This window comes from Ceratotherium simum, chromosome 11 (assembly GCF_057802395.1).
Source record: "Ceratotherium simum simum isolate JZ-2026a chromosome 11, ASM5780239v1, whole genome shotgun sequence".
NCBI lineage: Eukaryota > Metazoa > Chordata > Mammalia > Perissodactyla > Rhinocerotidae > Ceratotherium > Ceratotherium simum.
In genome coordinates, this window is record NC_141910.1 from 70,732,587 (window position 1) to 70,743,987 (window position 11,401).

Genomic DNA, 11,401 nt, shown 5'->3' on the forward strand with positions numbered 1-11,401 from the left:
TATTCATCGCCTCTTGGCTGCCTCTATCCCGCACCCCAGGAATTCAGGGGGAGTCCTTGCTTGGCCAGATTCCCCAAAGAGTCTGAGGGCTCAATACCAGCCAGAGTAGCTCCAGACCACCAAACCCCCAAGCCAGCTGGCGTGTCTCCATCCTCCCCAGCTCAAGTGCAGAGAGAAGAACAGCAGACAGTCCCAGGCCGGCCACAGCTCTCTGTGTGGCTGGGGTCCCTGACCTCTCCTCTCCGAGCCACAGTGTCCTCAAGGTCACAATGAGGGGACTGAGCTAGGAATCTGTGATGACCATCTAGCTCTGTGATTCTCAATCTAGGAGGACAAGTCTCTCCCTGTCTCTACTACCAGAGAGAAAGGCTCCCAAGAGGAGGAGAAATTTGAACAAAAGAAGGCGGCGGGGCCAAATTATGAACCACAGTGGAAAAAACAGACTACGTGGCTCCTAGCGTCTGGCCCTGCCGCTGTCTGGCTGAGTGGCACGTTCACCCGCTGGACACCAGCAGCCTCAACTGAACAGTGTGTGTGGTCCCTTCCAAGTCCCAAACCACAGTAAGTCCACAGAGAAGCACCATAGTCGCCTGTGGGCACCCACATCATTCATTTGCCAGCTGCAGCTCTGCCCCCAGCATTTCAGTTTGCCCTTCATTCTCCTTCCAGGGTACTGACATTAGAATCAGGGCCTCTTTAAACACATGAACTTTCCGATTCCAACTGTGCTGAATATGGAAATTTTCCATGCCAGTAAAATTAGTTTATTTGTATCCCATTTTTTCATGAGGTCCTCAATCCATGCTTGACCCACCGAAAAGCAGTGCAGGTGGGGGGGGGGGTCTGATTCCAAAGCTCACACTCCCCCTTCCCTCAACACTGCCTTAATCACTCTAAAGCAGGGCTCAGTTCACTCACTCTCCTCCTCTGAAACCATCAATGGCTCCCACTGCCACAGGATCAAGACCCAACTTGGCCTGGAATTCAGATTTCATGATTTGTCCCCATCTGACCTCTCCAGTCATAATCCCTTTGCACTCTTTAAAAAATAATAAAAACAAAAATTAAAAAGGCACTAGAAAGCTGCAAGAGATCAGGTCCCTATTATTAGTACTGGGGGAGGGAATACAATCACAGGAGCCTTTGGGCTCCAGGTCCATGGGAAAGTCCCCAGCACAGACCTTGAGTTCCCACCCTCCTTCTCTGCTGGGCAGTTCCCTCTGGCCACTGGCTCTTCCTACCACCTTGGACCTGCCCCGCTTCAAGCTTTGACTCAATACTCCTCCTCATAAAGCAGTCCTGCCTCTTCCTCCTGCCTCCCCCTCCTGGGAACTCCCACAGCTCCACAGGCATCTTCTCTGCAGGCTAACCTCTCCCCTGAGGGCAGCCCCTGGCCAGATTCACTGGAGCCTGTCCTTACTAGATCCCCAGGCTCCACTCCCAGGAAAGTGCTTCCTTCCCATAACTGTTCAAAGCAGGATGTGGGGTCTCTTTCTAGTACAGGGACCAGATCCCCCTCCCACCAGGGCAGCAGGACCCACTCCGGGATACTCCCCTGGGGCCTTATCTCGCTTTTCTCCCTTACCCTGCCTTCCACAGAGCACAAGGAAAGTACAGGATATTTGTTGAATGGGCTTTTTTTTTTTTTTTTTATTCACTGGAAAAAAGAGAGAGAGAACTTTAGGACTGACCATCCTGAGACCTGCCTATGAAGATCATTACGGTACAAGTAACCCCTTCCTCCGTGATCCTGAGCCTTCAGGTTTCCACAAGTGAAGAGTGCTGGGCGCCCAGGACGGTGCGGGGGAGCTGGGGAGCCTCTGCTGGAGGGTGGATGGGGGAGACCCGCAGGGAACTCCCCCACACGCCCCTCAGTAAAGGAAGCCTTCGAGGGAGGAAGACAGCGGCCGCGATCATCTGGGCGCCTGGATGTGCAAAGCGCAGGACCCACGGCACCCGGCCCACTCCGGCCAGACTGACCCGCCCGCCGCCTCCCCGCGCCCCGGCCGTTCGCCCTTTCCGAGACGTCGTCGTCCCCGGCCTGCGGGTGGCCCCGCACCCAAAAGAGGCCCCCGTCTGCCACCTCGCCCGCCGGACCGGCGCCCAGAGACGCAGCGCTGCAGACGGGACCCGAGGTTCCCAAGCGGCCGCGGCGCTGTGGCCACCGAGGGGCAAGGCAGGGCCAGGGTGGAGCCCTCGGCACGAAGCCGGCGGGTCCCCATCCGCGGACCCTGCCAGCCACCCTCGGCCCGCCCCGATCCGAGGGCCAGGGACCCGGCTGGGCCGGCGTGGGGCGAGCCCGGGGCCGGCTCCGCACAGCCACGTCCCTCGGCCGCGCCCCGCGGCCGTCATGCCGACACAAAGGGGACGCGCGTCACCCACCTGGTCCCGCGCGGCCGGGGCCCCGGGGGCCGCCGCTCCTGCTCGGCCGCGGGAGGGGCTGCGCGCGCTCCGCGCGATGTCGGGCGTCCGGTGCCCGCTGTCCGCCGTCCGGCGGCGGTGTCCGCTCTCCGGGGCCGGGTGCCCGCCGCCCGCCGCCTGCCGCCTCGCGCCCGCGTCCAGCCCGGAGCCGCCCTTTATTCCCTGCCCGCCCTCCAGCCGGGGCGCACAGCCCGCGGGGGGAGAGTGGGCGGCGGCGAGCGGCACAAAGACGCGGGGCCCAGGCTCGGCCGCGCGCCCCCGCCCGGCGCGCAGCGCCCCCTGCCGCCCGGCCGCCCGCCCGCGCCCCGCCCTCGCCGCGCAGGCCCGGGGAGGCGCCTGGCCACCCGAGGACCGCGAGAAGCCGACGGCCACTGAGGCGAACCCGAGGTTCCTTGTCTGGCCGCCGGAAGACGGACCCCTGATGCCCACACTCTGCGGGGGGAAAGCAGTAAGCTAGGAAAGAAATAGGTGACCCAATCAAACCCTCTTAGCCAGGTGATAGAAGGAGCATCGGGCTGGGCACCAGTGCCTGGGGTCAGGTCCCGGCTCTGCCACGGACCCGACAAACAGGAGCACGCCACTGGGCTTCCCAGAACCTGAGCTCCGTGCCTTGTCGTATGAGGACGTTGCAGTGAAGGCTGAGGGCCTTTCTATACCGGCGTCACGTGAACTGTCTTTCCATCCCAATACCTGGTTGCTTTGAGGGATGGAGAAGAGGGGGCAACGTGGAGGGTCCCTCAGTTTTGTGGATACCCGAGATCCAGGCATAGCAATTCATTTCCTATTCTTAGGGGTTCTAGCTTTTTGGAGTCAGATCTTTGAAGGCAGAATTCCTATAAGATTTATCTTTGCCGCTCCCTCTACTAGAAGTTCCGCAAGTGTTCAATTCGACGTCTGGCAGGCACGCGTATCTGAACAAAACTTATCGGTGTCTATGAAAGAATTCCTCCATCAATGCATAGACTCTTTTCTCGAGAATTATGGGGAAACCTGCCATAATATCTTTCTTCCTTAACACCATACCCTCCACACTGTCAGCTCTGACTTCTAATGCTATCACCTACCAGCCCTGAGACCTTAAGTGAGTTACTTAACTTCTTTGTGCTTCAATTTTCATATCTGGAAAAATGCAGGTGGTAACAGTATGTGTATCATAGAGATCCTGGGAGGGATTAAATAAGTCAACTATGCATAAAGCATTATCATCATAGCTGGCAAATTGTAGGAACTTCGTGGTCCTTAGCTATTATTTGTCTCATTTCCCTGAAACAATTACACTACAAGATTCTTAGCTATCTTGACACACTCTGCATAATTTGTCTTCCCCTGCTACATACACATCTTTTTAAAAAATATAAATCTGTCTCCTCTACACTGAGAAGTTATTCTGGTAAATATTTCCCCTCCTCAAAGATATGAATGAGCACTTGCCTTCTGATGTCTCTGTCAAATTCTTTGTAGAAATGGCATTAGTCAAGAAGAGGGCCCAGTGGGAAGAATCCCAACACTTGGTTACTCCACCCTCTCACTAGAAGATGAAAATGGTTCTGCATAAAGGCCCGAGCTTCATGGAAAATACATCTCTCCTATACTCTGACCGTGGTACCAGGAAAGTGCAGGTGTGATACTGCTTATGAATGGATGGTTAAATGAATGATGATGACTGCAGATACACAGGGAGTGGAGGTGATCCCGTGTGCTCTGTGGTGAATCAGTTCACACTGAGATGCAGACATTTCTACTGTAAATGGCATAGAATTCAAGTTGGAGGAGCTGGGAAGGAGCATCTGGAGTGGGCAGGGAGGGGGTTGAGGGGCAAAACCAATCTCTTACCCAACTGTGTAATCGAGGCTTGTAACTACTTAGGTAGAGACACGTGTGTGACCTTATTCCCATGTTCGTTTGTCTTGGTTAAAGCAATCATTGTTGGGGAGATGGGGAAAGAGGACATCATCATTGATAATCCAATTTGCAGCAGTCCACACAATGCATCTCAAAGGTGATTTTTCTCTATGAAGTCTTCCCAATGTCACCACTTTCCCTAGTCCCGGATCCCTGAACTTGTGTAATATTTAGTTTGTGTCTGTTAGTCATGGCATCTGTCATACTTCATGTTTTGGATATTTACTGTCTCGTATTAGATCTTAAGATTCTGTAGAACAGTGATGAAGTCATTTTTCTATGCATTCCCCAAAGGGCCTTGAGCATCCTAAGTGCTCAATAAATGGAGTGAAATCACCTACTCTGAGCTCTGCCTCGGGGCAGCCGTCCCAGTTCTTTCCAACAAGCTGCCTGTGGCTCTCAAGGTCATTTCCACTCATCACTGCTTGATTTTCAGTCCAACTCACTGCACGAGTCATGACTTTGAACCATCTCACTCAGAGGTTTGACATGTCAAGTCCATTTTAAAAGATACCCTTTGTTTCTAAGTGCTTGTGACTCATCCTTCACTCATTGAACAAGCATCTTTTTGATTACCTACTATGGGCAAGATGGTAAACAGACCAGAAAATTAGTGTCTCTGTAAATGGTCCAGAGGCTGAAGAAATGGGATTCCATTCTCAAGTTTCCCGTCTAGACATAAAATTGAGGGGAGCTCAAGATTCACACTCATGGCTCAAAATAAAAGCTTTTTTGACAATGGAGTTTGTACAAATTTGTAATCACACATTCTATAAGCACAGAAAATTCTCAGTTCTTTAATTTTTAAAATTAATTTAAATGTAATTATTTCTACAGGGTAGCAGGCAATTAAATGTCACCGTTGTTCTGACTGTCTCCCTTGGGACACACAGGAATCTCGGGGATTTCATGGTGCTGGGATGTGGGACATAACCTATCATCCTCAGCCCATCCCTAGGTTCAGTGACAGCCTCCTCCAAGCCCTGCCATCTCTTTCAAGCAGGCTGCACACAGCTTCTCGTCCATCTGCACAGCTCCCCAGGTGGGCCAGGAGGCCTGAGACATTCCCCACCTCCCAGGGCAATGCCAAGTCCCTGCCACTCTCAGAACTTCTTGGGAAAGCTTCCCTTGTCCACATGCCTGCCACCATCCCCTCAAAGGCCTCCTGCCTTTCTTTTCCATCCTAGACATCCCAAATAACTCTTCTGTGGGTGGAGCATCCACGTAAGATGGGAGGCAGAGAGGTTGTCTTCAGGCAGCTCTGCCTTCAGCTCTGCAAACACTACTGGAGCTAGAAAAAACGCAAGACTTGAGCTATTTTCCTAGAACACCAGGAGAAAAGATGCAAAAAAGCCAACCTACATTACTATCGCAATAAAATGTGTGGTCAAAATAACAAACAATAATAGCTTAAGGAAGAAAAACAAAACTTCAAGAAAGAAAAAGAAGTGAAGGTTGAAATTCATCCTTGCAGTCACTTAACAACAGTGCCACCATGGATGAATTGTGTCCCCCAAATTCATATGTTGAAATTCTAACCCCCACCACCTAATGATATGACCTTATATGGAAATAGGGTCATGGCACATATAATGAGTTCAGATGAAGTCATCCTGGAGTAGAGTGGGCCCTAATCCAATATGACTGGTGTCCTTATACAAGGTCAATTTGAAGACAGACTCACACACAGAGCAGACGCCATGTGAACATGAAGGCAGAGATCAAGTGATGCTTCCACAAACCAAGGAATGCCAAAGATTGCCAGCTAACCACCAAAAGCTAAGAGAAGGCCTGGAACAGATTCTCCCTCACAGCCCTCAGAAGGAATCAACTCTGCCAATCCCTTAACCTCAGACTTCTGGCCTCCAGAACCATGGGAGAATGAATTTCTGTTGTTTGAACCACTGAGTCCATGGTATTTTGTTTCTGCAGACCTAGCGAACTAATACAAGCATCTGGAAGGTGCCCATGCGTGACTACAATTTAGAGAACCAGTGTCATAATAAAAATTAAAATTACAAAGGTGGTAAAATAAACGATAATAAACGAGAAGGTTACTATGTTAATAAAAAAGTAAAAATATTTCTCCTGGCATCCTCCCAGACAGTGGAAACATTTTCTGTCCTGCTCAGCAGCATATCCAGCACAGGAAGGACAAGTTCTAGACACTTAATTAATACTTGTGGAATGAACTAAATGAATCTTGTCATCCACAACTCTCTGCTATCTAGCTCTCCTATATGGCTCTGAGGCAAATTCTGTAGATTCTGAATAGACCTTTAGACCAGAGAGAAAGTTGAGTCTGATTTTTTCACTTCTAGTATGGAAACACTGAGGTTTAAAGTGGCCCTTGACAGTTCCAAGATCACTGCTAGCTAGTGGCATAAATGGCGCTATTACTTGAGGTTCTTGGCTAATTCAGAGTTCTTTTCATGTTTCATTACACTCCCTTTCTATAGTAATCAATAGAATATGGCCCTTGTGGCTGGACGGAATTTTAAAAGGCTTTGGAATGGAATGATTAAATTACATTCAACATCACGTGGACTTAATTGTGGGCAGACAGTTAATGCTCACTAAATACCCGTGTGCTTCTCCCCATGTCCCAGCCCCATGCAGTTAGGTGAGGGCATGTGACTCTTTTTTTTCAATGGACTGTGGGCAGGAGGGCCACCTCCGGGCTGAGGCAGACAGAAGATTACAAGACCTCTACCTTGCCGTCCCCATCACAGTGATCGTAGTGCCACCTACTGAGATGGTTGGACCACAAAAAGGAATCCACCTGGATCTCTGGGTTGCCTCTTGGTAGGACAATTCCTCAGAGAACATAAACTTGCCTGTGTTAAGCTACTGAAATGTAAGGGTATGTTTGTTACTACCGTGTTGTGTAGTCTAGTCTACACTAACTAATGCATTCATTACAGACTGGTTTGACTAGCAGTAATTTATTGTACCGTGTCTTAAGGAAAGCCAAAGTGCAGTGCCGGCTAAGTAAGTCATTAGGTCCTAGATGTGAGTGCATATCTGAGCAGGTAGCCAAGAGCCAGGAAAATACAGGAATCTGAAAGGAATTGAGGTTCAGACAGGCAAAAAGGGAACACCTTAAGGAAACCAGGACAGAGTGAGGACAATATGTGGGCCTCCCAGAGCTCAGTCCTACTGGGTGTGGCCGTGGGTGTAATGTCTGAGAGGTTTAAAATAAAGGATGGAGTAGGGACGAGACATGGTGCTCCATCCACTGAACAGGGCTTGGGGGAGAGTTGACTGGCGTGGTGGGTGCTGGAGTGCTTTGTGCAGCCCCTTCCACAAAAGCAAGGCCCTCACTCCCCTGGCTGCTGGAGTGTGGGGTGTTGATGGCTTACTTCCTGGGAATCAGCCTCTGCCAAAGGGAGCTGCCCTGCTGCACCCCAATTCACACCCTTTCTGGAGGCAGCTGCTTCCAATAATTGGTGCATACAGAGTTAAAGGCCTGCCCCGCTTGCCTTAAATAACTTGGACCAGCCCTGAAGGGTCCAGCCCAGAGTTCTACCAGCTGAGGCTCTGTTGCAATGACATCCCAGGTCCTCTGCTCCCGCAACTCTCTACAGGTGCCATTCCCAAGAGGAGCTCCTGCCAGAAATTTCCATCTCAGAGCCTGTTTCCCAGGATCCAACCCGAGACAGTAAGTGGAGAGTGGGGAAGAGCTCCAGCAGGATCTGGAAGGGGAGAGTCAGGAAACACATTCCCCCCACGATGGGTCCTCTGGTTTGGTGGGGCAGTGGGTTTGTCTGTTAGAAATGAGGGTGGCAGGTGGGCTTCGGGCAGGATCTGCGGAGCCTTGGATACCAACTGCGGGTGGAAACTTCTGGAGGAACCTGGAGAGTAAGAATAGGACTCGGGCTGCAGAGACCCTTTCTGGGCCTAAACAGACTTGGAGAACCTGTTACAGACTGCTTTATTGTGTTTGTTTCTAAGAACTGCTTTGTCTGTTTGTATTTAACTTTTTTTTCTGCTGTGATTTTAAATGTACTCAGTCTTGGACTATTCCATCTCCTCAAAATACAGACAGTCCGTGAAAACTTCTCTCTCTACATACACACACACACACACACACACATCCCACCACCACCACCACCGGCAACACAACACCACACACACATAAACTCCCTACTCCTTGACAGTGTGGCAAACTTCAGTTCACGGCTGGTGCCTTTGGTGACATCTCCATGGCTCCTTTAGGTCAATTAATCTTTCTGCCCGTCCTGAGCACCCAGTGTTTTTGTTATTCTCATGCTATCTGTGTGCCTGGCACTGGACATGACTGAGTGCGACATTACAATGAAAGAATGCAGCCTCCTCTCTCCCATCCCCATTTTGTGTATGTACTACCATCTGTATCAACAATCTCCCCCTTTCCCTCCTCTCCCATTTCATATCCGTGTATGAACGTTGGACCTATTAGGCCGTATTTCTGAGAACTTATTCTTATCACAGTACCACAGGGTAAGGTCATATCCCATTTCCCCGAAAGAAGACACACATTGACAATACCTAATCATCAAGAGAAGGCTCCACAGATTCAAACAAATAAATAACAACAAAACCCAACCCAGAGATGTGAAGTCCTGGTCTCAGGCAGTAGGGAAGGAGGGAACACCTCTCCCTCCCATCTTGGCTCTGACTGGTCTACACTCTGAGGAGCCCAGGTGAGTCTCCCCAAGCATTACTGAGCAGTGGGTCTCTGCCACATGAGGGCAGGCCAGCAGGAATCACTTGCGCTGAACCAAATGGGCAATTTGATCTTGGACTGTCAGCCTCCAGAACAGTGAGAAATGTCTTTTTGTTTAAGCCAGCAGTGTGTGGTGTTTTATGGTGGCAGCCCAAGCTAAGACAGGTCACTTCCATTCAAACAACACTGGACTGCCTAATATCTGTTAGGCTTCCTGGAGAAGGTGACGTCACAGTCACGATGTAAGGAGCAGTGAGGTATGCCTTATGAATATACACAGCTCCAACCTCACCTCACGTATACACAGGTTTTCTGACACCTCAGTAACAACTGCTTTGTGGGGAGGAGTTCTCCGAAAGTTGATTACAATCCAAACCCCAAGAGAGAACTGATAGAGGTCAGTCTATGCAGACATGGAGCTAAGGGGGTTTCAGGGTGTGATATTGTGATTTATAGTAACAAATATATATTTGGTCTTTGTCTCCCTTACTGGTACAGAGCTCCTAAAACCCTTGGAATTTCCTAGGTCATCAGAGCAATAAGGTGTCTTTTGTTAGTTAATAAGATGACTTTTGGAGAGTACCTAAGGTTGGGGGCTGGTTGCCAGGGGACCAAACATGTGATTAGAAGGTTGGAAATTTCAGTCCTACCCCCAACCTTGCGGGATGGGAGAGGGGCTGGAGGTTGAGTTGATGGCCAATGGCCAATAATTTCATCAATCATGCCTGTGTAATGAAGCCTCCATAAAACCCCAAAAGGACAAGTTCCATAAAGCTTCTGGATCAGTGAACACGAGGAGGTGCTGGGACAGTGGTGCCCTTGGAGAGGGTGTGGAAGCTCCCAGCCCTGTCCCTATCCCTTGCCCTATGCATCTCCTCCATCTGGCTGTTCCTGAGTTATATCCTTTTATAATAAACCAGTGACCTAGTAAGTAAAATTTTCCTCTGAGTTCTGTGAGCCACTCTAGCAAATTAATTGAAAGGAGCCTCCAATCTATGGCCAGTGGGTCAGAAGCACAGGTGACAACCTAGACTTGCCATTGGTGTGTGAAGTGGTAAGGGGACCGTCTTGTGGGATCTGACACTCTCTCCAGGTAGCTTGTGTCAGAATTGAGGTGAATTGTAGGACACCCAGCTGGTGTCAGAGAATTGCTTGGTGGAGGGAAAACATTCCCATATCGGAACTGGGAGCAGAATCGAACAAGGACAAGTCGAGATGGCCCTGAATGAAAAAATAAATCGCTTTACTTTTTACTGGCAGTTTCCCAGATCCTCCAGGAAGGGGCTTGCACAGAAAAACTTTGATTTTATTATCGTATATTTTTTTCTAGATAAAGTGAATTCCCAGAACATGAGATACACTCACATTTATAAGCAAATATGTAAACAACACAAAAACCAAATCTAGTGATTTTTCTTTTCAAATTAACTGTGGTTTTCTGAATGCCATTGAATCTCTTCTCATCTATTAGTGTGAATTGTTAAAAACTGGCTGTTCTCATTGAAGTGTAAGAATGCTAAGTGGCTTTAAAAACCTTCAGAAGATATTATGTGGAAAATAAAATTGAGTATGAACGCAATTCTATTAAAAATATGCGTGACTGGAAAGATAGGAAGTAAATTAGCAGTTACCTCGGGGTAATACAATTATGGGTAATTTTTATTTTCTTCACTTGGCTTTACTCTGTTTTTCAAATACATTCTAAATGTGTATTATTTTTAGAATCATGAAAAAAATATTGTGAACGTCTGTCTCATCTTTCAAGTCCATCTTCACAGCACCTGTGTGGCACCTGCATGGCATCTGTGGGCTTTCGGTATAATCTCCCCTCCTCCTCCCCTGACTGGGAGGGCCCATATCAGCAGGGCTGGATGTTGAGCTGTGCACCCCAAGTGTGGCTGTCAGAGGCCAGAAACAGTGATCAAGGACTCATGCCGCCTCTTGAGTCTCTTTCACTGTCTCAAGCCCTGGGTCTGACCTGCGTCCTCTGGGGCTGGAGCCCAAGGTAGGCAGGCGTCCAGAATGGGGGAAGTAGTGAGGCCATATCCTTCCTGAAGAAGTAAGTGCTTGTAACCCGAGGTCAAGTGCAGGGGCGTGTCCGAGAGAATGCTGGATGCCTGAGGAGGCCAGTCTGAGTCCTGAGGGTGGGAGGTGGACGCAGGGGCCAGGAATGTGGAGCCCTTGGCTGCAAGAGCTGGGAACTGGGAAAGGGGATGGGAGGAAGAGCGGGCAGACAAGGGCAGCGCTTGATACTCACAGGCTAGTGGAGCAGATTCGGGGCCAGCCTGCGGCATCTGAGGGGTCAGGGCCTGAATGGACAGCTAGGAGCCAGGGGGTCAGGGACTCTGCACCTCCTCGGCACTCTGACCC

The 11,401-nt window shown here is 49.9% G+C and overlaps 1 protein-coding gene across 1 annotated transcript in view; it reads right to left on the bottom strand.

Annotated features, from left to right (window-relative positions):
* The window catches only part of RNF144A (ring finger protein 144A), a 121,687-nt gene extending 119,135 nt beyond the window's left edge, over window positions 1-2,552 (bottom strand). The window contains exon 1 of the mRNA XM_087437193.1: window positions 2,383-2,552. The gene's annotated coding sequence lies outside the window, so the exon portion shown is untranslated. The remainder of the gene's footprint in view (window positions 1-2,382) is intronic.
* Between the last annotated feature and the right edge of the window lie 8,849 nt (window positions 2,553-11,401).